Below are 26,995 nucleotides of genomic sequence, written 5' to 3'. Positions count from 1 at the left end.
CTTAAAACCGGAAATCTGCACATAAACAGTACTGCTTGCTCAAGCGAAAGAAAAAAAATATTGGTAGATGCACTCTGGGTTGTGAAAAGGTTAGACTACGAGCGTACTATAACCATAAAATGCCTTCTTCACCAGGTCTTAATGGACATTTAACGTGTAATAATACGGTGTGCGTAGGTGTGTGTACACAGCGTACTTAAGTACGGACTAGTGAGCGTGAAAGTGGAAGGTATCACCTCCACCCGGCAATTAACGCTTGTAGTACGTAGTAGGGCTATAGCAATGAACATTCCAACATGTCTTGCGAGTATTTGATCCCTAGGAGGTCCATAACTGTCATCGTCCTCCAAAGGGCGGGTAAAACGGACGTTTTATGCTCCGTTTTACAGATGAATGTAGTAATTTCCGTTTAAATCGTTGTCTATAAAATAATTATTTCCATCAAAATTCACATTAAATAATCGCTTTTTCAAGAGAAAGAATTGGGTGTGAACTAGTTTGCAGTGTATAATATCTCTGTACAGTCATTAATGTATAGGATATCTCGTTAAGTTTGCCCGGAAGTCTACTTTATAACAGCGTAATATTCAAGGGAACTTCTTTAGTACAAAGTAGTAAGTGACGAAGAAACATTCAATTATACAAAATTGTGGTCACACCTGATTCTTTAATAAGATGGACCAGTAACTTAATTAAAGCCAGCACTTGCTAAGCCTAGGCGATCTTAAGAAGATGAAATTCACCATGTAGCCTAGTATTTAGAAAGTCTATTGTGTAAGTTATAGTTAAGTTTGAATAGGCTGCGGAAACTTTAGCAAGACTAACAACTCCTTCAGGTATATTGTAAATTAAGTGGTACCCACCTTCCGGAACGTATACAACATTGGTAAGTATTGTGATACTTCCGGTACTGGTAGATGGTGGTTTTAACTCTTGGGATTTCGACAATCGTTGCCGATCTCTCTCTCACTATTTCCCTTTACTGTACTCCAAGTTTTGGGCCCTTTAACCCGCACTGAGCATAACTCCTGAACCTTAGGAGGTACTCTATCCTGTCTTCAGAAGACACTAGAGGGTGCCCGTGAGATAAGGGCAGTTCACCGGGAAGCAGTAGTTTAGCGAGCCTTCCCTACAAATCCAGCCTCAGATGGCTTCCCTTATCCTGTTCCAACTAACCGTCTAATATGAATTACCAAATGTCTATCCAATCCTCCCCCTTGGCAATTCTATATCAGCTCTTCCAGGATTACCAACACTATTTCCGGTTAACCAAAACTTTGTTTAAACAAATAATTCTGATGTTAAGACTCGCATGACTTCCTGTTTTCTTATCATTTTTTATTGGAAAGAGGATTTCAGCCAAAAGTACGCTCTTTGCCCCTTTTTGATTTGACCATTATTATTAGAATCTGAATCTTAAGCTAATTCTCATTTTGAGTTAAATTTTTACACAAAATACAGTCTCTTAATTGATTAATGTTTTTTTCAGTAAAGTGCAATCCAGAACTCACTGCAGAATTCTCCAGTAATTGATCAGTAGGTAATTATTTGTTTATTTTATTTTTTTTTACCTCTTTCCCATATTAAACCACCGAAATATATTAGTCAAATGTTTAGGAGCCACGGTAGCCGAGCGGTTATAGGCTAAGATGTATTGTTGGTTTAGTGGGTTCGATTCCCTTGGTCTAGGTCTTGGATTTTATTTATTGGTTAATATGAGAAATTTATAGTAAAGTATGTTAGGCGGCTATAGGCTAGACCCGCAATGCTAAGATGTATTGTTGGTTTAGTGGGTTCGATTCCCGGTATCTAGGCCTTGGATTTCATTTAATGTTAATATAAGAAATTTACAGTAAAGTATGTTTGCTAGTCGCCTCTGTTCTCGACCCCTAATTTGGTACTTGGACGTGAAGCCCGCCTGAAAATATAGCAAATTAAAAGTAAAGACTTTATAGAAAGAAAAAATGGATCTTCGCCATGTATACTCGTATGTACTAAGATTAATAGCCGTTTCACTGGAACTACATTCAAACACTGGTTCCGTTCTGAACCAATGGCGGACACTCAGGGCATCCCCACATTCTGTAGTATTCGTCCACTAAAATAGAGCATCAGATATTTGCATCCACTTCCGAGGTAATTGACCAAACATTTCAGCCAGTGCCTGTGGGATTAGCCTTTGGACTTTGGACCCAAAAGTCTCTCATACTACCCACATAACTCTTGTTGACCACTGCTGCCAACCCCCCCCCCCAAAAAAAAGACCGCAGCCATTTTAATAATTTCAGTCTCGACTCTATAGATTTATTAGGGTCAACTTAACATTTCTACATCAAGTTTTATTGTGTTCTTGTATTTACATAGATCTATGTAATCTATTAGTTCGAACTCACGACAATAAATTGGGACACATTCTGGCAAAAATAAATTACCCTGTGTAAAACATTCCAAACATTAACAGGACGATAAGATCGCTTGTGATTGGTTTGTTTTGTGACCTAGTTTGGATTTTTATTTTTTCCAGCCAAGAGGAAGGAAGTACGGTGTTTCATCAATCTGTTTACTTGTCTCCGGTACTCTTACTGCCGATGTTTTGAATGCGAATAGAATTTCCCAGCGGAAATGCTGTCTGTATAAATGTGAACACGGAATATCAAAAAATCGTAGGAAGCTCGGAACTTAAAGCGGAAATAGGACGTCATTCTCGAAAGCAATACTATTTTTTAGTTTGCTTTCATGATTGCATTCATCGTCAGAGGTTGCACATCAACATGCTGATTCTTGTTCGAGTTGTGTGACGGAAACTGTACAACTTCTGTTATTGGATGAAAGAACGAAACCAATCAGAAATCCCTCTCAAAAAAAACATGCGTGCTACGACCGCTAAAATCAAGCGAAGTGGACCTAACCCCATTTTCTATTGGTTCTTTATATATACGCAACTGTATAGATCAAGAATACTCATTTATGTATTTATTATTATTATTTACTCTTAATTTGTTAACTATCAAAAAATTTATCTGGCTCACCAGAATTTTATAGTTTGCAAAATTACAAAAAAAGAAAAGTAGCTCAAGGACATAAAAAGGTTTGCCTCTCCTGGTCCCTTCCATTAATCAGGGAAACCTTTGCTACCTTTGGTAGGATAACAAAGAACTTTTACAAAGTAGAAATAACTAAGATCAAACAAAGCCCAGATAATGTCACCATTTCTGAAATCTTCAGAGAAGTCTTCAGAAACAATGTTTTTTTGTGAAAGATTTTCAGTAAAAGTCAATGCGTAATTATATTAATTATGGACTTAATCCAATTAAGGATTGACTTATATTTGACTTTGATTCTGGATCAGACTTTATCTCTTTAGTTTCTATCTCCAAGTTAGAGAGGAATTATTCAGAAATATAAAACTGAACTTTATGAAAGTTTGTAGAAGATTTAGACTTACAAGAATCATGATGGCATATTGCAGTTGTTTGGGAAGTGAATGAAACGGAAGAAGAAAGCAGATGTTTTGGTGCTTATCTCGCGGGAAGCAGTGGAGACGTATTCCTTTAATAAAAAAAAAAGCGAGAAGACGAAGAAGATGAAAGAAACAGTAACAATTCCTAGAAGAACGATACTCTTCATGCACATGATGTTTGGAGTCGCCAAATGCGCAACACTTCTAACCACTGCTGTTGTTAAGTTTCTTCTGCATGCACGCATGCTGGTAGGGAATGGCCACAGACAGAACTAAGGAGGACGGTGAAGTGAAGTAGAAAATCAGCTCATAAAGTTTAAAGGCAATAAACCAGGGCGATGTATAGAACCCGACCCGGGAGATGTACTTTATTTTATACCAGCACAACTACGAGTACACACAGACATAAAGAACACGGCGAGATTTCTAGTTCTAGTCCTAGGGCCATGTCCATCGTCTTTATAGGGTAGATTTAAAAAGTGGTCTCCCCTATTCCTCACTCGTTTTTCGTTTCAATGGTTCAGCTCCTCTAAATTTGTATCATGTTTTAGCAAGTTTTCAGCACCGGAAATGCAGGTTTCACTGACGATTATTAAAGAAGTTTCGGCCGATATAGATTAACCATCGATCTTTATACGGATCATATTTAGATTTTTACAGAACTTTCCACAGATAGATAAACCTAAAGATGAAGCACCTCCAAGACAGAAACATTAAACCTTTCCTCTTCTATCTCCTACTAATATCTTTCTTTTTTTTAATCTTCTCAGAATGGGGGTTATTTAACCCGTTTAAATGTTTAAGCTCCCAGGCTTCATTTTACTGAACTACTAACAGTAAATGGGAATTATAATACAATATTTTTATTATTGTTACTATTTTTATATATATATATATATGATTTAAGGCGCGCCAACATGTAAGGTTATTGGCGCCCGGAGTTTTTTTCAGTGCACTGCCGGCCTCCGGACAGTGTTCTCTCGTTACAGACAACACTGTCCATCACCGGACAATGAGCCGTAAGAAGCTCCTAGAAAGAGAAAATCTAAGGGGCCAGCAGCTGGATTCGAACCCGGGACCTCCGCGTGGGAATCCAATACACGCTAAACGCATAGCTAATCCCTTCCCTTTATTATTATTCAAAATATTCAAGATCAAGGCGGGGCCTAAGTACATTTTTTTTAAATCTCTTATCCAGAATTACTGCTGACCGATGAACTAAAAATTCAAAATTTTCTAAGATCACCTGTTTCCTCTACATCCGTTTCATATTATAAGCATCAGGAAAAGACGAAGAAGTCATTTTAAAACACTTTTCTGTAGTTAAACTTTACTCAGTGTGAAGTATTAAAGGACTTTACTGGCAATTTTATTAAAACCAAAAGTCTTAAAAAACCTTAATTTGTTCGATGCTAAAAGGCAGTGAGCCGGAAGCTACTAGGAAGAGAAAATTTGATTATTGTTTAATTTTTTATTTTTTCGTAATCTGTTAATTTTGAAAACACGTACTTCCGTTCAAATAAAAATCTTAAAAACTTGAAATCATCGTTTTACCTTACTTCCTCTTAAAAACCACGATATTTGTTCTGAATTTGACTATTTCAGTAATTCAATTCTAGATTCTGCGTACCAACTTTGTTGAAACGTGCTTAGTATTCTCGTACTACTGCTTGCTGAAGCTCTAGATCCCTGTTCTACATTTCGATTTATTGCAGTTGGACTCAGAATAAAGCTAAAGTCCTCCAACTACAATCTAGCACGCCACAAAGATGTTTATCTCAAGCGTAAGGCATTGTGGCGTGGTTCTCTTTGAACTGCCGACTGTTCTGTACTGTTCCCTATTGCCTATTTATTTAATATAGCACGCAATAATGACAACCTATTTAGTTGGCCAGCTAAATTTAATTTAAATTTCCCTTTGGTTTTTCATTATAATTATTATTTAGAGAAGATTTCCTAAAGATAAAAAGAAGTATTTATTTTTAAACCTTCTCAACGTAACAAACTTCGTGCTTAAAGAATATGTTACGTTCCCCTTAAAGAATATACGAGTACATTATGGTCGTTAAAGATCTCAATGCTGGCACAGGATATGGTAAAGAGTTTTTAGCAACTTATTTGTACTAAACTAACTCTTTTAAGGTTAAAGAGAATTCAGAGAACGGAAGAGAGTATTACCGGTAGTTTTTCTCACAACCAATCGACTGAGCTCTTTATAAAAAGGATATACAAATTGCTCGTAGAGGAAACTATATTTTTGTAAGTATTTTTTGGTCCAAATTAATGATTGGTGGGTTTCAAAAAAAAAAGTGGGAGAAATTTGACCTTCACTCTAGGTCAGAGGTCACCAAAGTGGTCTATATAGACTCCCCAGGGAGTCTATTTAACAAAAGTATAGGTCAATCTGAGCCAGGGTAGTCGAAGGAAAAACAATTTTGAACCCAATATAGCGGAACCTTGCAAAGAAACACCCAGGCACACCCATCTCATATAATTAAGAAGCAATACTGTAGTTACTTTACTTATTTCTAATTACTTATTATTTAATAAAATATTAAGGTATTTAAATTTCAACATTCAAGATATTTTTTATAAAACTATTTGTTACACAATATAAAATTACTTTAATACGAGGTTTGGCTATTAAATAACGAGACTATTGCTGTAAAACATTTTATTTTAAATTTAAACATATTTAGTTATTATCACCTTCAATATACCCCCTCCCCTATCCCTACAACGCTCCATGCGAATTTACCATTGTTCAGAAACAGTGCTGGAAGTCTTTTCCTGTGAGCTCCTGCATGACGCGTGCCGCTTTTTCTTTCACAGCTTCACAGCGGACTGAAATCGTGTTCCTTTTAATGCAGATTTGACTTTGGGAAACAGATAAAAGTCACATGGGGCCAGGTCCGGCTAATAAGGTGGATGGTCTAAAAAACTGGGATGTTGTACTTGGCTAGAAACGTCTTCTTGACAGATAATGCAGTGTCAGAGCCGGCGCGTTGTCTTGATGGAGAACCCTGAGGACTTGTTCTTCCACAAATCGGGTCGTTTTTTCCTTACTCTTTCACGGAGTTGAGCAAGCACCTCACAAGGTAGTAATGTTGATTCAATTATAATCGATATTTTCATCCGTTTTGGACGTGGAAGGGCGACCCGGGCGGTCATCATCTCCGACGTCTTAGAAACGCTTGAACCACTCAAATACTCGCGCACGTGATAAACATTCATCGCCATAAACTTCTTTTAATAAAAGATCAAGTTTCAGTAGCGGTTTTACCAAAGTTTTGATGTGAAATTTCACGACAATTCGTTGCTCTACTACATGTGTAGTATAATGTTTTCGGGCAAAACGAAACTAACATCTCTAATACAAACGACGGTTCCGGTAAGACAGATTTCTCTACAAACATGTGAGACGCTGCACAATCGAAAGAGAAGGCTTTACGCTGCACAGCTGTCGGTCGTTAGGATTTGGCGTATGCATAGTTCACTTCTGTAGCAGCATCAGTCTCGTTATTTAATAGCCACACCTCGTAGATGTTTAAAATCATAAAATAAATGTACAAACACGGTCAACCTAATTGATAGTTTTATTTTAATAAAGCTGAAAATTACTTTTTCGATGGAGATTTCGAAAAATTATATAGGGGGTTCCATGATCAAAAAATGTTTGGCGACCCTGCGTCTAGCAAGTCATTTTGTTCGTTTTAATGAGTTCTTATTACGGTTTTAAAATTGAAGCACATTTTTATTTATTTCATTGTATGCACTATGCACACGTGTATGCACCATGCACACGTGTATGCACAAAACTCTTCCCAATGAAAGATCATTGACACCATGAGAATCATGAAAGCTAAGTACAACTTCAGTAACAAAAAACGAAAAAAGAAAGCATGCATGTTCATACATGCTGATGCGTTCTAAACTTCAGAAACTACTAATTACTAGTTGACTGCTAGCTTCGTTAATGATTTATTGAACTATAGCTGATAACTTGGTACGAATGATGGAGTTTGTTGGTGGTGAATGACGATCATGAGATTTCAAGCACCTCCTTGAACCCGAAAACTCCATTGATAATGATAAGAGCTGAGAGAGTCCCTTCAGAGAGAGAGAATCCCTGCTAAAGGGGAAGCATTGGGAGGATGAAATCTAGATGGCATAGGCATGTAGTATGTGCGGATAGTCGTGATTAACTCCTAAGAGGGATAGGTTGTTGATGTTGTTGAGTATGGTTAATTACCACTGGTTCTTCCTCCATGTGCTACAACACAGCAGGTTTGCTCCAGTAGATCTCGGCACGAAACCATTGACAAACAATGTAGGATGTTGAAATATTTGTCCCACCAACCCTTTATCTTTTAGTAATTTCTGAAGCATATTGGTTGGTAACATTGCGCATCCCGGTGAAACCATCTCCCCCCACACACATTCTGTCTTCCTCTTCACTACGCAAACACATTGGAGGCTAGCGGAAGTGGCCTCAGGTACAGTGAAATACGCACACATACACACACACTCACCCACCTACAAAAACCATTAATGTCAGGCTTGTATCTCTTGTGATTGTTCGTACTCAGCCCGTGTTCAGCACTTCAACTCTCAGTAGCTGTACTAACATTGTACCTCGCCGAGAGTACACTATCTCTGTAGCCCGGTTGTAGAGGCTGTAGTACAGGGCACCACTAGTAATTAATATTACTAACCAGTAGTTCTGTTCGCTGTCAGGTTTGCTATCGTATACAGTTTAGACTGGCTTTCCCCATTTATCAAGCCCTTAAGGGAGGTTCGGCCTGCCCTTGTACACACCTAAACCTATTACACCAAACCCCCCCTTCTCCCGGTTGGAGGTAACCTATCCTATGTTTATTTCAAAACTAGTCATTTTAAACAATACCTCTATGGTAGAACATTATTAACAATATTTGACATGGCTTTGTCAAGTTTTTAACAACTTAGCCGAGCAACTTAAAAAATATTGTTCAACTTAAAACTAATTATTATGGCTCTCTGTCCTTTGTCAATAAAATTCTATTGATTATTTTGATTGACGCCCTTCAAGATCACAACATGTTAGATCAGTTTAAAATAGCGGATAGTGTTTAATTTGATGTTATTTTTAGCAGAAAAAGCCCAGAGCTTTTTTTTTTTTGATACCATGTATTGAAGTATTAGTGAGTAATTTAGGAAGGAAGTATGGGCAGGAATCAGATCACTCTGACTACAGGCCTATTCACAGGGGTACGGAAGGTTCAGGAAGCATCTGCGCAAGGTGGGGCTTATTAGCTCGGAACCGATGTGCAGATTTGGGTCAGGAAGAGGAAGAAATGGCCTCTCACATGTTATTCGATTGCGTTGCAATCGAGAGACTGCGCTACGATATCTTTGGTACCTTGAGACCAGAGGAGATTATAGCGCAGAAGGAACTGGTAGGGAAAGCTCTCAACCTTCTTAGAAGGGAAGGTTTCATCTACTAAAGGGAAGACACAATAAGCCTCTTGGGGGCTGCGGTCCCGTCCCGTCGTTCAAAATCTAAAAAATCTAAATTTAGGAAGGAAGTACGTCCGAATTTATTACTTGGACGTAAAGAATTTTGCATTATTTTACGTATGATTTTTTTTTTAATGATTTAAGGCGCGTCATCATCTAAGGTTATTGGCGCCCGGAGCCCTTTTTTTCAGTGCATTGCCGGTCTGCGGACAGTGTCCTCTCGTTACAGACTCCACCGGACAGTGAGCTGTAAGAAAATTGAAGGGCCAGCAGCTGGATTCGAATCAGTGATCTCCACGTGGGTATCCAATACGCTAACCGTGTAGCATGTTATTACAATTTTCCCAAGGGACCCTAAGGCGAAAGCGGAACACTGTTCCAGCCTGATCTCATGGAACTCTCATGGAATGCTTCCAGGGAGAAACTCAATTTGACTGAAAAACTCCAATAGAATGTACTGGAATTCCATTTTTAAATTAAGAAATAAATCAGGATACAAAGTTAGGGCTAAAATGTCAGAACGTTAAATTGTCGTCCCAATAGCATATTAAAGGATAAGAACCTGATTCTGGATACGATAGTGACAATGTGATAAGAATTCTCCCAGTCCCAAGTATATGGGATTTAACTTTGGGCACAGCTGTATTTGACGACAGATTCAACAGTGGAGCTCTACAGAGAGGTAGTGCCATCTATATTGCAAAGAAGTTGTGCGCGAGCGGAGGGGAGGAGGCGGTGGTCGTCCCCGTCCCAGTAGAACCCCGGGGTTTAACCCTATTCTTGCCCAATCTCCCACACCCTAAACCCTGCTGCAGGCTTCGTTCCTTTCAACCCTTAAATTTATTCCAACCCTAGGCCTATTTAAAATTCTCCAATCGTCCATATCCTTCTACAACTTCAGCTCTTCCTTTTGCCCTACATCTTGCCTATTCCTTATTCTTTCCTCTAAGACGGGACTTCCCAACTTAATTCTCCGAACAGCCGGGAAAAAATAGCTAATCGAGTGGCAAGCAAACCTGATCCCTTCGTCCAATACACTTTTCACGTTCAATTCAACTGTTGTTAACCCCTATTAGGATTCTTTACGTAAGTGTTTCCGGCATTTTCTTTTTAAATAAACGTTAAGTTCAAACGAAAGTTTAAGCTTCACAAGAGATAGACAAAAAAATCTGGCGAAAATACACCCACTCGCTTTCTCTTAAAGAAATTATTGGAATTCTAAGAAATAGAATTGGTCTTAAAACGAAACGTAAAAATTGTGAGCAAAGTAAACAATTGGCTGGTCCTAGGAGGTCGGGAATGTGAAGGAATATCTGCGCCCCTTGAGATTTTTAACAGAAAGTCAAATTTAATATTTGAGCTATTTAATTAAATTTAAATTAAACTATACAGGGTGAACCAGTAAGTAATGTCCATAGGGCTACTGTGTGTAGTACATCTAAAGTGGAGTTCAATGACGTATTGGCCAACTTCATATTTCCCACTGTTCTTGAGTGACGTCACTTTACTTTTTTTCCTAAAAACATCACCTTTTTTCCAATAAAAATGTTATTACTCAGAAAGTTTTAGTCCGAATTCGATTCTGAGATGACACGGTTAGAAAGACAGATAAATTTTCTAAAAATTGACACCATTTTGAAGCATAAATTATTCTCCAAACAGCCTCAATCTTCCTCCTGGATACTGGAAACAATAAAAGTAATTGAAAATTTTTGAAGAAAACTCATTCAGGCCCTTATGTGATCATTATCAGACCTAGGTGCTGGCACTTTCTTATAAAAGTTTCCTTGTCTAATGTGGGCTTTCTAACGCGGTATATCATTTTCCAGGATTCCTTTTATCTTCCTAAGAGAAATTACGTTAGTTTTTGGCAAGAAAACGGTGTTCACGAGCACTCAACAGTGTTGTTAGTTTATCAAGTTGTTTAATTCAACTGAAAACTCTTTTAGATGGACCACTGGTCAATTTTTAAAGTAGGCTGTCTTAAAATAAGGAAGTCAAAGGTTACAAATTGCACTTTAAAACATTTACTTCTGATTTCCCTCTGAAATATTTGTGAAAATGTTAGGAAATATTTAAAACAAGTGCTCAAGAACTCACAGAATCAAGAACAGTGGAAAATATGAAGTTGGCCAATACGTCATTGAAGTCCACTTTAGATCGTACTACACATAGTAGGCCTATGGACAATACTTACTGGTTCACATTAAACTATGCTTTCGTTACTGTAGAAAAAACAAAAAAAGTTTGTTTCGAACTGAGTGAATATCAAAACACTTAATTTCTCCAAAAAATTTGAGCTCATCCCATTAAGAGAGCTCAAAAATAAGTAAAGAAAAGATTTGCTGACAGAACGTGAAAATTAAACTCTTCAATCATTTCCCAAAAACTGATTACAATGCACCCTTTTTTAGGGAAAAATGAGAAATTATACGAGGATTTCTCCTTTTAGGCCCGAATAGATGTAAAATATGGTCAGGGATAACGGGGTTCTGTACTACAGATCAGACACGTTAATGAATCTCTCGCTCTCTATCTACCCAAGTTGCAAGAAATTAATCTTTGATTCAAAACAGCAGCGGAGATAAATCTAACATCTCATCCCTTCGAGGAGGGGAGGCGGAGAAAGATTCTAAGAGACGGAGCTTCCAACGAGGTAAAACTCTTCATCCAACTTGGGAAGGCAAAGAAGTATACTATGGTTTTTCATCTCTCGTTGCTGATTAGCGTTTAAGTTTTCCAAAGAAAACGGAAGTGATTGCACATCCACTCTGGGAAATCCGCTCACAACAATTTGGCTCTCTATATTTTGGTGGAAAACTAATTTCTCTGCACACAAGATTTCAGAAGCTATGCATATTTAGGCGGGTAAAAAAAATGCGCTATTAATCCTTCAATAAACAAGGAAACGTTACGGTAACGTGAAAAAGTACGAAACAATGCGTCCTGACGCTTGAATTTCTCTCAGAGAGGGATGTCACTTCTAAATTACTCAAAATGAAGTTACGAACAAAAGCACGAATAAATAAGTTGCAATGTTTTTCGAGAATTTAGCGGGGAATTTTTTTTGGGGGGGGGAATCCCACTTCAAGCACATTCAAGCCGAAGACCACCGAGTAAGTGAAACACTACCAGCAACCAGGAAAAGTGGAGGAGGAGGAGAAGAAGAGATTGACGTGAGAGGCAAGTGAGGAGATTACGCTGTAGGGTATCATCCCCCAAGCACTGTTTCCGGAAGGGGGGTGCTGTTGACTTGAGACAAAAAAAAGAAGAGAGTCATACTTCCGATTGACGGATTTCCGCCAAAACTTTGATATCGGAAACGACTCACTATAGAACCCAAACCGGAAAAATCTATATTCAACTATAGACAACCACAAACACTCACCCAAGAGTATTACAGACTTTTTTTTTAAGAAAAATTTTAATCCAGACAATTTTATTTCAACAATGAAACCTAGAGTATATGAGCACTTAAATAGAGTTAGATAAAGTCCGTATATACGGCTTAGACTCAATTAAAATAGAGATCACATGCACAGACAGACAGATAAGTCTGTCTAATAACTTTCATTACAATATTATATTTTGTACATCTATGTGTATGTAGTTCGAAATTACTTGTGCTGATCATAGATTTTATCTAATTAAATTGTAACACCGCCATACAATGTTGTATAAAAAATTTTCCTGATTGTAATCTTGTGCGTAGAATAAAATTAATTCAGTTTATAATTTTTCTTCTTTTTTCTTTAATCCTCTTGAGTTTTCACTAGAAATACGAGATAGAGTTTTTTTTTTTAGGTTTAGAAAACCGTCAATTCAGATAAAGATTCATGTTTGAGTTATTAGGAGATATTTCAGGGCGTTACGCTCCCTTCAAAGGCAGGTTCACCAAACGTCCAACTACACAATTTGGAGCCTTGGACGGAGGCGAAGGAGCTAACCTAATTTTCTACAAAATTTCTCCATGTAAACCATTAAATAAAATCTAAGGGACAGACAGTGGGAATCGAACCTACTAAACCAACATTACACCTAAGCTATGCGGGCGGGCCTGCGCCTTTAACCGCTCGGCTATCGTAGTGCTTGTGTGTTCTTTCATTATGATGAACCTATATTAATTTCAACTTGCCATTTTTATTTTTAAAAAAAGTGCACAAACAGAAAGTGGTGTGAGTTTTTCACACCACCATTTTTTGTATATTAATTCAAGAAGGAATTAAAAAATTAATAAATAATTTTTTTATAAAAGTAGTTAAACGCTTAAAATATAAATTTAATGATAATAAAAAAAAAAGTTCAACTTTAAAAGTGAAGTTTAAGCTTCTCTAAACGCTGGCCTCTGCTTGATGAACAAGCTTTGCTCTCCTGATTTACTCGCTTTTAGGAAATTATTACAGTTATAAAAATGAAAGTTTTCTCATTAGGCGGCCCTAAAATCAGAAACTGATTATTCAGAAACTTGGCTATAAACTACCCCCACTTCTGCTTCCTCTTTCTTATATATACACTCGTATTATCATCTACTTTTAGTTAATCTCCGCACTCACTTTAGCGACTCAATTTATTGAGTACCCAGTTGAGTTGTTCATAAACTCATTTATTTATTCTTTTCATGAATTTAGAAGATTTATTTTATTAATTTAGCAGATGTTTGAAGAATCTAAAAGACGACAGGCCAATTTTTTTTTTTTAAGGATAGCTCACAATAAATTTTACTTATACTTTTAAAGTGATGTCATTGCTTGACGTCACTCATGTTCGGCTGTGTCTCACATTGTGTGGGTTCTACACCCACCGTCAGAGAGGGATCCAGGTTTTTTTGAGAAAGTAAAAAATATTCTTAAGAATAAACATTTTTTTTTTTTGAGATGTTTAGTCAAATAAATCATAAGAAAAAAAATATTTATTCTTAACAGACAACCCACTCCTATGACTTGCTTTCCTTCTATTCAACAGACATCTTGTTGGTAAACCATACGAAGCGTAACGAAGAAAAGAACCGGAAGTAAACAGGAATGACGTCACCGAGCTGTAGCGACTGTAGTAAAGGAAACGAATGTGCCGGAAGTGTATTGTTGTTGTGTGTGGATTTTGCCAAGGATATGGCTGTAGGACTATCTTATGCTGTGGGTTGTGAGTAACATACACACACATACTTTGGGGCGTTACGTAAGAGTCATCCCAAAACTGAATTGAGATTTACAAATTTTTCTTTCTATTAACAAGATTATTTTTTTTTTTCCTTAGTTGTTAATGAGTCGACTTACATGGAACCCACACACTAGACTGAAAAGACAAGAACTCAATCGACGATACGGGTAACTACGAAGACTGCTTAGGGCGGAGATCAGCCATGATTCTATACTAAGACCCACCTGGAGCCTACGGAGCTGAGCTGTGCAGGCTCTGCGAAACCTTCAAACATCCAAAGTATCTAAAGTCAATCTAAAGTCCTTCGGCATATTATCCATCAACGCTCCTTATTATGTATCCAATTTCAGCCCTCCACACAGACCTCAATATCCCTTTTTATCAATGACCTAATCCATTCTCGGCTTCCTTAAATTTCCATAATAACCTAACCATACATCCTAATCCCCACAGCACAAGCCTTATCCACACAAACAGCCCATCCCGATAGTCCTTCACGACGCCTGAGAAACGACGTTGGCCCCGCGACCTTTTACCAATTTCCTAAACTTCTTTCCAACCTCTAGAGAGTTCCAGAGCATTGGCTGGCCCCTCTTAGCATGCCTTTCCCGATTGTGGCGCTCGATCGACCAGGATCACCAGCCTACAATCTATGCCTAACTCAATTAAGAACACATTTACTTGATGTATATGTATATGTAAAGGTTGTAAATAAATAAATAAATAAAATAAAAGGTTGTTAATGAAATTCATTTTGATTTTGTTACATTCTGGCACAGGACTTTTTTTTTTTTTGTTCTAGTTTTAAGGGGATTTGGGATGATTATGCCCCCTGTTTATATTGAGCAAAAAGGGAAGGTAGAAGTAGAATGACCAATGATAAGAACAAACCTTAAATTAAAACGCAACGAAATATAAACTCTGTGCTTTCTTTCTATTTTGCATTCTTCAGTTAAAAACACACACCATTTCCTGCTCAGAGGAAATCAAAACGTGTATTTCCGGTGACAACGCAAATTCAAAAGGAAGTAAGAGAGACGTTAAATCGTCTCACGATAAATAAAGTACCATAAAATAATAAAACAATAAAAAAAGTAAACATATTTTACCAGAAATCATAACCTAAGATTGGAGAAAAAATGATGGAATCAAAACACGAGTAATCATAAAATGATGTCCATTACAATAAAAAAAAAACCCAAGAGATAATATTTCGTCACAGTTATTTCGTCATAGACCAAGTTTTCTGTAACCATTTTTTTTACACCCTTTAATATCATCCCTTGCCAGTTACGACATTTCCCTTTTCCTTTGGAAAGGTTTACTGGAGAGATAAAAGTTAATGGGCGATGATGATAAGGCAGTCTTGCGCCAGAGTGATGAGTTCCGACAAACTATGGCCGTATCAGAACGCTCCCTACCCATTTCAAGTGCCTCCTTGACTGGAATATAGTCAAGACAGAATTGAACATGTGAGTCACTCATAACGTTCTCTATTGATCTGCTTGAATCACGATTAGGAGCAGAAATGTTTTTAATGTAATAAAATGATTCCCTGACTTTGTCGTCTTTAATTTGCCACCCCCCGCCCCTCTATCAAAGTGATAATTTCAAGTTTCAATCTTAGAATGTAATTTACTGGTTTATTCTTTAATGTCTGATTTCAAGATTTTCCAAAGTCAGGAAATAAGTTACTCAGAGAACCCGCGAGGAATTTTCCCGATATTCTTCATAAAAAAAGATGCCATCAGTTTAACCTCCACACCCCGTCGGAGGGAAGTGGATTAGCCAGGAAGTAAAATCCAGGATGTTCTTTTAAAGTTTGCGAATACTTTACATACACGTGAATGTGTAAGATTTATTTGAATGCTTTATGTTTAATAAAAACATTATTTTTCAGCTTTGAAGGGTGATGTGGATCTCTAGGTTGAGCCAGATTAAAATCCTAAAGGAAGCGCTAGAAGATGAGCTGCTTCCCTTGGCCAGCGGAAGCTAGTGGGGATGGACCAGTTTGACCAACATGGTGGCCTTAAGAACAACCTTCCCAGTAAGGAGAAGTGGAAGTAGCCACTTCTTCAGGGTACTTGGCGTCCCTGCGGGTATCCCAGCCTAACAACATGAACATGAGCAATATATACTTGTTTACACCCCAATACATTTAGACAGTACACATAGGGGGGCATAGTCATCTGTACAAGCTGGGGGGAGAGCTTATTAGCTCGGAACCGTTGTGTGCAGATTGTGTCAGGAAGAGGAGGAGGAAATGACCTCTCACTGGCTGTTCGATTGTGTTACAATCGAGTGGTTGCGCTATGAAATCTTTGGCTCTTTAAGACCAAAGGAGATAGTAGCGCAAAAAGAACTAATAGGGAAAGTCATCCACCTCTTTCATCTACTAGATCGTAAGGCGGAAGGCACAATAAGCCTCTTGTGGCTACAATGCCGTGGGGCACAGGTCCCACTCTGATAATCTAATCTTAACCTCCACAGAAACTATAGGCACCAGAAGACTGTGTTATCTTCTCTGATAGACATGTTCACAAAGGATTAAACACCTGTATGTTTAGAGCTCAAAGTTGGTCTGGGAAAGTCTTAGCAAAAAGAAAAAAAAAACGCAAAGACCTGGCAGAGATAAAATAATGTTACACCATTGTAGGTGCGTTGGGTATGTTGGCATGAAGGAGATTGTTGAAGCCCTGGAAGGGACAAAGCATCCAAAAAATCCCCTTTTATGCGGCCTGAACCTTTCACCCCCCCTCCCGAGGTTCACGTCAGAAGGTGCGGAAGAGAGGAAGGAGAAGGACAGCGGAAACTGCGCTCTGAATCAGCTTTTCTGATAGATATGAGAATGGCGAAGATCTTAAGAAACTTGAAAATCTGTACGATATTAGGCGAGCTCATCCTGAGTAAAGGTAAATTTCGCAAGATACTACTAGGATCTAGAACGCGATGATACTAGCGGATTCTGTGGGTGAGATGGAGAAAACTTAAAAAAAAAACTCCTCTTAACTGACTGCGACGCCATCATTCAAGGTGCATATAGGTACCTGTACCTGGGTGAAGCTATCAGGTGCAGGAAGAGGTTATATCCTCCGTGACATTCTTTCTGATCCTTGAATTGCTTAGATATCTAGTACAGGTTGGGAGTGCTTAGGGCAGTAACTCTCAACCACTGCGTGCCGCGGCACTTTAAAAGTTTTGAAGTGTGCCGCCAAATTTTAGATATATATACAATAAAAATTTTGTAATTAAATTAAATTTTAACCCATTTCTTTAACACTGATAATGCTGCGGATTCTGAGCTTTAAATGTTTTGAACCTGTAATCCTAAGGGCTAGTCCTCAAGCTGATGATCCCTATTTATTGTGGCCTAAGATGTTTAAAGTTTCTTAGTGTTTGTTAGTAAAAAAAAAAGAAGGAATTCTAGGGTTGTGATGTACGTTCGTCTAAGACAGTGATTCTCAACCACTGCGTGCCGCGGCACTTTTGAAGTGTGCCGCCAAATTTTAGATATACATACAATAAAAATTATAATTTTTTTCCCTATTACGAGTAAAGTTTAAATTGAAGAAAAATACGTATATCTATGTATATGTTATAATTATTTTATATTGAAAATATACATACAACTATTTTACACAGTGTATTATGGGATAAGTAAAATACTTTTAAACTTATCTTATTGTTAGTGTACCGCCCCAAATTTTGTTAAAAGGGTGCCGCCGCGACAAAAAAAAAAATCAGTGAGAATCACTGGCTTAGGGTACGTTCACAACGGAGCTGTGAGCATAGATGATAGCGGAGATGATAGCAGTGATGCATCAGCGCTTATAGAATAACCCAGTACATTCTTATGTGAGCGTGCACAACGAAGCTTCGACTAGTGACTCATACTCGCTGCTATAAACGAGCATAGATGATGGAATTGAATTTTTCATTTTTCTGCTAGCTGAACTTCAGTATCGGAGCTTCAAAATGGAGGTAGAAAAATTATTTAGTGCTGTCTTTACTCATTATTTTTGGTTATTATTTTATTATTTACTTTTAAACAATATTTTGTTTTTTAAATCGTGCTTACATTTATTTTCATGTGTATTTATTTGTTTTTCCTCAATATAACCTTACCTCAGAGTTATCACTAGTTTTTCTTCTATAGTTATAGGATTTCCATGACAATTTTTCCTACGTTTTCTTAATTTTGACCTTATTTTTTCTAAAATTTAGTCAAATGTGGTTGGACCCATCCTCACATACTCAAAAAAACGATCCGGATAATTTCTAAGTTCCTTATATAAATAGTGAAATTCGCCCAAAGTACTTCGTTTTTTTATTTATGGTATGTACATGATATTTTCTACATCTTTTTTTTTTTAAATGTACCATTTGGTTGCTGGTGAACATAAAAACTCTTCTTCACTACTCAACATGTTGCATGTATCACAGCTCCGTTGTGCACACTAATCAGCGATTATATTTTACTCTATCAGTTATCATCTCTGCTATCATCTATACTCACAGCTCCGTTGTAAACGTACCCTTAGGGACTCACTTTACACGATTTGAGGGGAACACCATAGATCTGGAAGGTCCACTGTTACACTCAGGTAAAAGAAAAACCTGCCCACGAAAAGTGGAAAGATATAAGAAGTTGTTGAAACCTAATTATCTTTTAGAAAGAAATAAATCTTATACCTTTTTTTTTAAAACATCTTAAAGCGCCTTGAAGGAGGCTAATTAAATGGAAGCCAGTTATTACGCTTCTAGTGCCACTTTATTGGCAGCCAGTTACCTCAGGAAAGGGAACCTGGAAAAAATTACACTTCACACCTTAATTTTAACAGCACAACTACAGGCGGACAGAAGACGAAGAAGAGGAAATAAATAAAAAGAAATAAAATAACCTTCCTGTTTTAAATGAGTAAAAGGGGCTGGCTACCTGACTGGAAGGTTACAAAAACTGTTTCTTTACCTACTCACGCGCCCAGTATTTACCCGCTCTACTGTATTACCCGCCCTAATTGTTGGCGCTCCATTATTCAAGACGTCTAATTGAGCGGCAAACTTCTACAGAACCGTAATGACCGGTGTATTTAATTAACTTCAATACATTTGTCTCTAGTGGGGGTGTGGGGAAGGAGAGGTTACTTCTTCTTCTTCCTCACCTTCTTGGGTGCATGAGTCTGTGTATCCGGTGTGGTAGACTTCCTTTTGTAGCTAAAAGCTGTCATAAATGTTTTTACCGCGATTTGATTGGTGGCTTTTAAAAAAAAAAAAAAAAAAACAGGAAGAGGATTTTAATGAAAAAAATTTGTGTTCCTGTAAACTGGGATTCACTTTAACCAGTTAAGCGTAGAATTTAGTTTTTTAAAAAAACCTCCCCTCCAAATGGTGCGGAATTAAAATCAGACAATGACGTGTGTATACACGTGTCGAACGCAGGGGCAAAACAACCAAAAGTTTACAATAGTCGCACTGCAAGCGACTTTTTCTGCAATCTCTCTCTGTGGGCTTACAGATTACCAGAGAGCATTTTGTGCTCATTCAAAAATCTATGCACCGCTTCTTCACGTATGCATTGCTCTAGTTAACTAGAGATGCAAGAGCTTTGCACAAGGAAGAAAAGAGCTTTTTGAATTCTGTGCAAAATGAAATCATGCTCGTACTGAGAGGTCTGAACCTCTATCTAAGAGGTAAAAACGGGTATTGCACTAGGGTTCCTGTAAAGCTTCTATTTGTGTGCGTAATTCCCCAATCTCTAATGCGGAGACCAAACATGTACCAACAGCTTATCATTTGGCTGACTCCCACCGCAGTTCTATTCAGGTAAGATAAAGGAAACATCCCTTCCAAATAATATTCTTATTGTATTTTATTAAAATTTCGAGTTTTTATAGTTAATGGCAATTTGATATTTTCCACGAGTATACAGGTCGAAACAGGTTAAGGAACTGAATGTTCTTTAAATCTGAAAATTAGCTAAAAATGTTTAATCATTACTAACATTTCTTAGGTGATAAGATCCATCCATTGCACCAGATAATGGCACATTTGAGATAAGCCCAACCGCTCCAGTCGCCCAGAAATACGTTTACTGATTAATAGAATCCCCCCTCCCAAAAAGTTATCTTTTTAAACTTTTTTTGGGGGGACTCAATAAAGTTTTTTGACCTAAAAATAAAATTAATAATCGATTCAGTAATGTAGTAATGTATGTTCCTGATGAACCAATCTCTTAAGATGGTTTCGAAACTTTTTAGAATGAAAGCTTTTTAAAACTACATCCATACTTAGCGAATTCAACCACCCAGCAAGTTTTTTTTCAAGAATGTACGTATATATATGAATTATACTCGAGCTTTTTTAAGCTTCACACTTGAATAAGATGGATGAATACAGAAACAAGTGGGAATTACATAGAAATGTTATACTAACAGCTGACGCACTACATTTCCGGTGGTTTGCGCTAACCAAAAAGAATACACACATAAATCTTTCGAAACGCATGAATATTTAAAGACAAAAGGAAATACTTAAAGTAGGGGAAAAAACCCCTTATATCCTTCCTCATTCCCTCTCCTGTATGATGGCTCTTCTTGTCACAGTTCAACCCTTTTACTTTTTAGTAAAACTAATCCTGGGTATGGCAGAGAGAGATAGAGAAGAGTAACGAACTGAGCCATACACTCCCGCAGGGTACGCCATCGCTTTCTTTTCCAGATGTTAAACATATATATAAACCCTCATCTTCATCCAGCATCCGCACTATGCGGACCACGCAGCCTCCAGTACAAAGGGCAATCACTAAACAAAAACAAAAAAAAAACATTTCTTTGAGATAAAACTCACTTCATGAGGTACAAGCCTCTTTGTATGTTTTCTAAATGTTACCAAAGAGAAAGATAATGTTTAGTGAATGATTACAAAAAGGGAAATTAAAAGATGAAATTAGTTAGTTAATAAAGTTTTGTAACAAAGAAAGAAACAACTCTTAGAGATGAAGGGCTAGTGTTACCTGTAATTTAACCCAGCTGCAGGATTTGCAGAAAATAAAGTACTACATATCGCCTACGGAACACCGTGGTTCATACGGAACGATCAAATCCACAGAGTTTGTCGAACTACTAGGACAGGATAGCCCACACTATTTCTAGAGAACCAACGATTTACACGAAGTTGGAAAACACCACCAACTTGGACATAATGTAGATCAAGGACAGCTATAAACGAGAAGAAGAAAAATTGTTGCCAATTTCAGCTATAATTATTCAATTTCTTTTACAGCCAAACTTTGAATCTAGAAGTTTGGTCATCTTCAGGACTGAGGAACATATTTTTTTCAGAAATAGATTACCATTAATGTATAATTTGATGATATAAAACAAGAATTGTATATGTAGATATATTTAAATCATCAAAGCAATGAACATGGTAATCTATTTCTGTAAAATATTTTCCAGTGCCTTGAAGATGATCTAGTCTAGTCCCTCAGGTTGAAAGGTTGGCCACAATACCCAAATCTTAAATCATCACCAACAATCTTTCTTCCCCATAGATTACTGAATCGGCCATCAAAAACAATTAACAATACTTGAAAACTATAACCTAAACTACCACCAGGTCCTAGTTAATACCTTATGTCAGTTACTGTTAGTTATAAATTTACAATTCGTATCATTCCTTAATTTGATTTCTTTAATTTTAATGAAGGAACAATGTGATTTAAAAAATACATTTTTCTATCTGAAATATGGCTCAGCAATTTCGAACTTAACAGGTGTTAGATCCATACAATATTCTGAAACCCCACCTTAATTTCATCCCCTCTCTCAAAGTCCCAATTAAGCAAAACTACCTGAAAGTGTGCCAAAATGAAAGTTGCAACTAATTTACAAAAATAAAACAAAATAACTAATCTGAAATTCTAATTAGCCAGAGCCCCATTCCAGTAAATTAATTTTTCTTCAGATTTTGGAACCTTTAATTAAGAATCAGTTTTCAATATTCTGTAGAATAGAATAGAATAAATATTTATTACAATAGGTAAATAGGTGCGGCTATTAAATAAAGAGACTGATGCTGCTACAGAAGTGAACTATGCATGCGCCAAATCCTAACGACCGACAGCTGTGCAGCGTAAAGCCTTCGCTTTCGATTGTGCAGCGTCTCACGTGTTTGTAGAGAAATCTGTCTGACCGGAACCATCGTTTGGGTTGTAAGAGGTGTTAGTTTCGTTTTGCCGAAAACATGATACTGCACATGTAATAGAGCAACGAATTTTCGTGAAATTTCACATGAAACTGGGTAAAAACCGCTTCTGAAACTTATCTTTTATTAAAAAAAGTTTATGGCGATGAATGTTGTATCACGTGCGCAAGTTTTTGAGTGGTTCAAGCGCTTCCAAGATGGCTGGAGAAGACGTCGGAGATGATGACCACCCGGATCGCCCTTCCACGTCCAAAACGGATGAAAATATCTATTATAATTGAATCAACATTACTACCGTGAAGTGCTTGCTCAACTCCGTGAAAGAGTAAGGAAAAAAAAGGCCCGATTTGTGGGAAGAATAAGTCCTCAGGCTTCTCCATCAAGACAACGCGCCGGCTCACACTGCATTGTCTGTCACAAGACGTTTCTAGCCAAGTACAACATCCTAGTTTTAGGCCATCCGCCTTATTCGCCTGACCTGGCCCCATATGACTTTTATCTGTTCCCCAAAAGACAAATCTGCATTAAAAGGAACGCGATTTCGGTCCGTTGAAGCTGTGAAAGAAAAAGCGGCACGCGTCATGCAGGAGCTCACAGAAAATACTTCCAGCACTGTTTCTGAACAATGGTAAATTCGCATGGAGCGTTGTAGGGATAGGGGAGGGGTGTATATTGATGGTGATAATAACTAATTATGTATAAATTTAAAATAAAATGTTTTACAGCAATAGTCTCGTTATTTAATAGCCACAACTCGTACTCCTGAGGTAAACTAGTCCACCATGAGTTCCGCCTAAAATCAGTCTTGTAATCACCATGCTGCCTCTTTCTATCAATAAGAGAGAGAAGAAGTCAACTTTCCTTTCAGCTGATCTAATCCTGAAACCATGGAAACAGAAGCAAACATGAATTTCCATCCAAATATACTTTACTATTTACTATCGCCTATTCGAAACATGCACGTGCACAATTCTTACTCCTTTGTCTTCTCTTTCCCCTTTCCGTCTACAGCCAAATGTAAAACAGTGGTGAACCTGAAGAATCAGAATGCAGAGACTGGATAAACCTGGATTTCCAAAGTTTCTGGTTCCATCTACCAGACAGTTTCTCCACAGCAGCTCTTACTTCACCCCATATGAAATCTTTACTACAGTATTTGAATACATGCTAACCCATATGGGCAAGTATTTGCGATTTTTTTCCCCCTCAGAGGAGAGATCGCAGAAAATAAGAGTGTAAAAGAGGATTACCTACCTTCTTCCTTTGGAAAAGCCTTTTCTAGTCTTTTTGAGGTGGTGGTTCTTATTAGAAAAGCAAAACAAAATGTAGTAAAGCTTACACGAATCACCATCACAAAGCCACAAAACTTCTATTTGAAAAGAACAGAAAAAGTACTTCATAGTGAACTTGCGAAGCCTAAGCTTCATATTGCCTCAGAACTAAAAGGTATTCCTTCTATAAATGTAAGATGGTTTTTGAAACAGATTTTATTATTCTGAAAAGAATACAATTTTATAAATAAATTAATACAATACAATACAAAGAAATACAATATGGATACATAAATAATTAGAACAATACATTACCTGAAAAGAATAATTATATTACTAAATTTTTACCCATCACTTAACACTATAAAAACACTCTTAACGAACTAAGTAATGTAAACACTCCAAAGTAATGTTTAACCTTCTCAGACTGTAACCTTACATTCAGGTTGTGTAGAGTTGTTGTAAAGTTTCAAAACTAAGCGTGGACATTAAATTGTTTAAGTTTATAAGAAAAATAGTAGGAAACGTTCAAGAAAATCTCAGCACCCATTCTGAAAAGTCAGCATATCCTTTTCAGGCATTTTCCTCATTCTTAAAATGTTATTGAAAACAAAACCTATTGGTTATTGAGTATTGAGGTTACAAAACCCCGCACTATACTAAAATAAGATTTTTCTGGGGGGGGGAATCTACTCCCCACTCCCCCACAGAGTTGTTCTCAATCCCCATTCCCTAAATGTTTCGAAACCAATCGTGTATTAGTAGCTAAAATTGTTGGAGTCATTTTAAAGGAAATATTTTTTTTTTTAAAGTGTAAACTCCTTTGGTGAAGTGCTATTTCTGGAAGAAAAAGGAATTTTGGGTCGCTTACTTTCTTTCAGTTCCCATAATGGTACTTATTTAGTCAAAGTAAAGTAATCGACTAGTTTTTCAGTCAGAGGGCTTAACGTCTCCCACTACTAAATTGATGGCGATTTTTAAAGGATAGTTTGAACTTCTCACGATGTTGAAGCGCTTCACAAGTACACAAGTACACAGGAAGAGCGATTGAATTTTTTTTTCCAAGTTTCCTGTACTTGTCTGGACAAGTGAAGTACCTATGAAAAATTCATTTGAACTTAGATTTATTTATTTATTTTTTTAAACATTTATTTGTTAAGTTAGACCAGCGCTAGATACAGCTGTTAGTAACAATGACAATAACTACCCTCCACTACAAACTCCACTAATTGAGGGGAGAAGTTACCCCAAAGTGATAACACTCCCTAAGTCGTCTTCCGGGATTAGCTACTCCTCTCTTCAGAAGAGAGGAGAAAATCGCGAGGCCACTGGCTGATTTCAATCGTCTCTGGGAGGATGATCTGGAAGATGATGGAGATGATAAATGGCGGTGGACAAGAGGATTGAAATGAGAGTACAAGTTCTGGATGAAAACTTTTATAGCGAGTTCGTGCAACCTGGACGTACAATCGGAATTTCCAAGTCTGCGGTGGATAGTTAGATTTGAAACGTAAAATGGAGCCGTTTAACGATAGTGTGGAGAATTTTAGACGGTTTTAGTTCAATGCAGGCAGGTTTTAGCTTGGAATTGTAAATCAGTCGTTTGTTATTAAGTGAAAGATTTGATCGTCGGTCTTAGTAGTCTTTCAAGTAGTCGATAACGCCTGTTAACTTCAGTTCGTTTAAGTAGTGTGCGGGTTCCAAGTCCAGTCTTTTGTCTAAATACAGCCCAAGATAATGGACAACATTGGCAGGAGGAATCGGAATTGAGTCATAGAAGATCCGGAGGAAGAGTGATGCGGCGGAGAGTAAAAGTAATATTTTGAGATTTGGTTTATTTTAAGTTAGAATAAACATTTGGATTGACATTTTTTCCGAAAATAATGACCGAGATTAATTAAAGGATAAGAAGAGTAATGTGAGTGGTGGCTACAGATTATTTAAATTCGTGTTACAATATATTATATATCGGCATTATAAATGCTCTCAAAATATATAGGAATAAGAGCAAATTTAATAATATTCAATTCATTTCCATATAAAATGGGTACGTATTATTTTGGTGAATTCTAATTGGAATTTAATGGTAATTGCAATAATAGATGTACAATATAGATCTGTGTGTTTGGTTTAGCTGGAATGGGTGAACAACATGTGATCAACATTGAGAATTATTAGTTTGGTTTGGAGGGGTGATAAAGGGGCCCAACGGAGAGGAGATTAGTCTGTAGACTGTTTTATCGGTATTAAATTTAGTAGAACATTGTGGGCTGGGATGTAGCGAGTGATTGTCTGTGTAGGAGAGAAGAGGTCTCTGTGTTCGTGTGTATGAGAGAGAGAACGATAAAAGAGGGTGATTGAGGCTGCTTAATCAGGATAAACAAATCAGTTTTATTGGTCTAGTCAGGTTATATTCTCCTGGTAAACGTTTTACATGTAAAGGGTGAAATCAAATCAAATAAAGAAATCAGGATAAAAGGAAAGCTTTGTGATTTGTATGGATAAAAAGCTGCTTACGCTGTATTAGATGTTCGATTTTTTTTTGTACTGTTTAGTGCAACCTCAGTAATCGGGAATGTAACTGATGTTTTCTAAACTTCCGCTTCATTTACTCTTAATATATATTTAACTTGTAGGATTTGCTTTATTCCCTCATTTCCTGTCTGTGTTTAAAGCTATCTCGTGCTTAAAAGATTCTGAAAAATAGTTGATAGGGACAATAATAGACCTTCCTTGGCAATTTGGGAGAGCAACACAAATACATTAAAATGGCATAACTTGCTGTAAGTATTTATTTTGAAAAACGTTTTTGCGTATCAGATTTGTTGGATTGTCGACTAATAGCTCTGGCTCGCCGTTATTTTTCAATTCTTTTAAGGAGACTTAGTACTAGTGGTAGAGAGCACACATCTCTCTCCAATTGCCCATCTTATGTCTTTCTTATGGGTGCCTCATCTTGTCCAAAAGCTGTTCCAATAATCCTGGACATGCTCCACGGAGGCCTAATAGACTAGCAAGAGAATTTGGATACACCAAAACAAACGGTAAGGAGATGGAATTAAGTAAGAGATTGCATATAAACTGAGGTACCTGGTAGATATTACCTGGTACCTAAGAAGCAGATTAGTTGAGACTAAACGCAAACCTTGGACCTGCTAACAGTTATAATAAAGGCTCCTACCCCTTCTCTATCCAGAATATCGTCCAATTTAATAAAGGGAATTCCCCCTCTTCCCGCTCCAGTTGCTATACATCTAAATTATGGTAAAGCTTTACCTTAAGGAAATTAACACAAACGCCAGCAAAACTGAGGGCTAAAGTTTGTTAATACCCTACAACTGATTGGTACTTCTTGCCCTTCATACAAATCTCTATGCAAATTTTAGTATTAGTCAGAGCGAGC

At 37.3% G+C, this 26,995-nt stretch overlaps 1 protein-coding gene and 1 long non-coding RNA gene across 3 annotated transcripts in view; both read right to left on the bottom strand.

Annotated features, from left to right (window-relative positions):
• Positions 1-26,995, bottom strand: part of LOC141457862 (EGFR adapter protein-like) — a 454,378-nt gene that overhangs the window by 226,026 nt on the left and 201,357 nt on the right. The window lies entirely within an intron of this gene.
• On the bottom strand, positions 17,911-24,170 carry LOC141458130 (uncharacterized). The gene is made up of 4 exons (XR_012460752.1): positions 23,908-24,170; positions 23,576-23,816; positions 20,118-20,917; positions 17,911-18,920 (listed from the first exon to the last, which is right to left on the bottom strand). It is a non-coding gene; the product is annotated as an uncharacterized lncRNA (long non-coding RNA).

Source organism: Rhodnius prolixus, unplaced genomic scaffold (genome assembly GCF_049639745.1).
Source record: "Rhodnius prolixus isolate KJV_2025 unplaced genomic scaffold, Rpr scaffold_5, whole genome shotgun sequence".
In the NCBI taxonomy this organism is placed as follows: Eukaryota; Metazoa; Arthropoda; class Insecta; order Hemiptera; family Reduviidae; genus Rhodnius; species Rhodnius prolixus.
The sequence above is the reverse complement of the archived record's forward strand: the minus strand, read 5'-3'. Positions and strand labels throughout refer to the sequence as shown.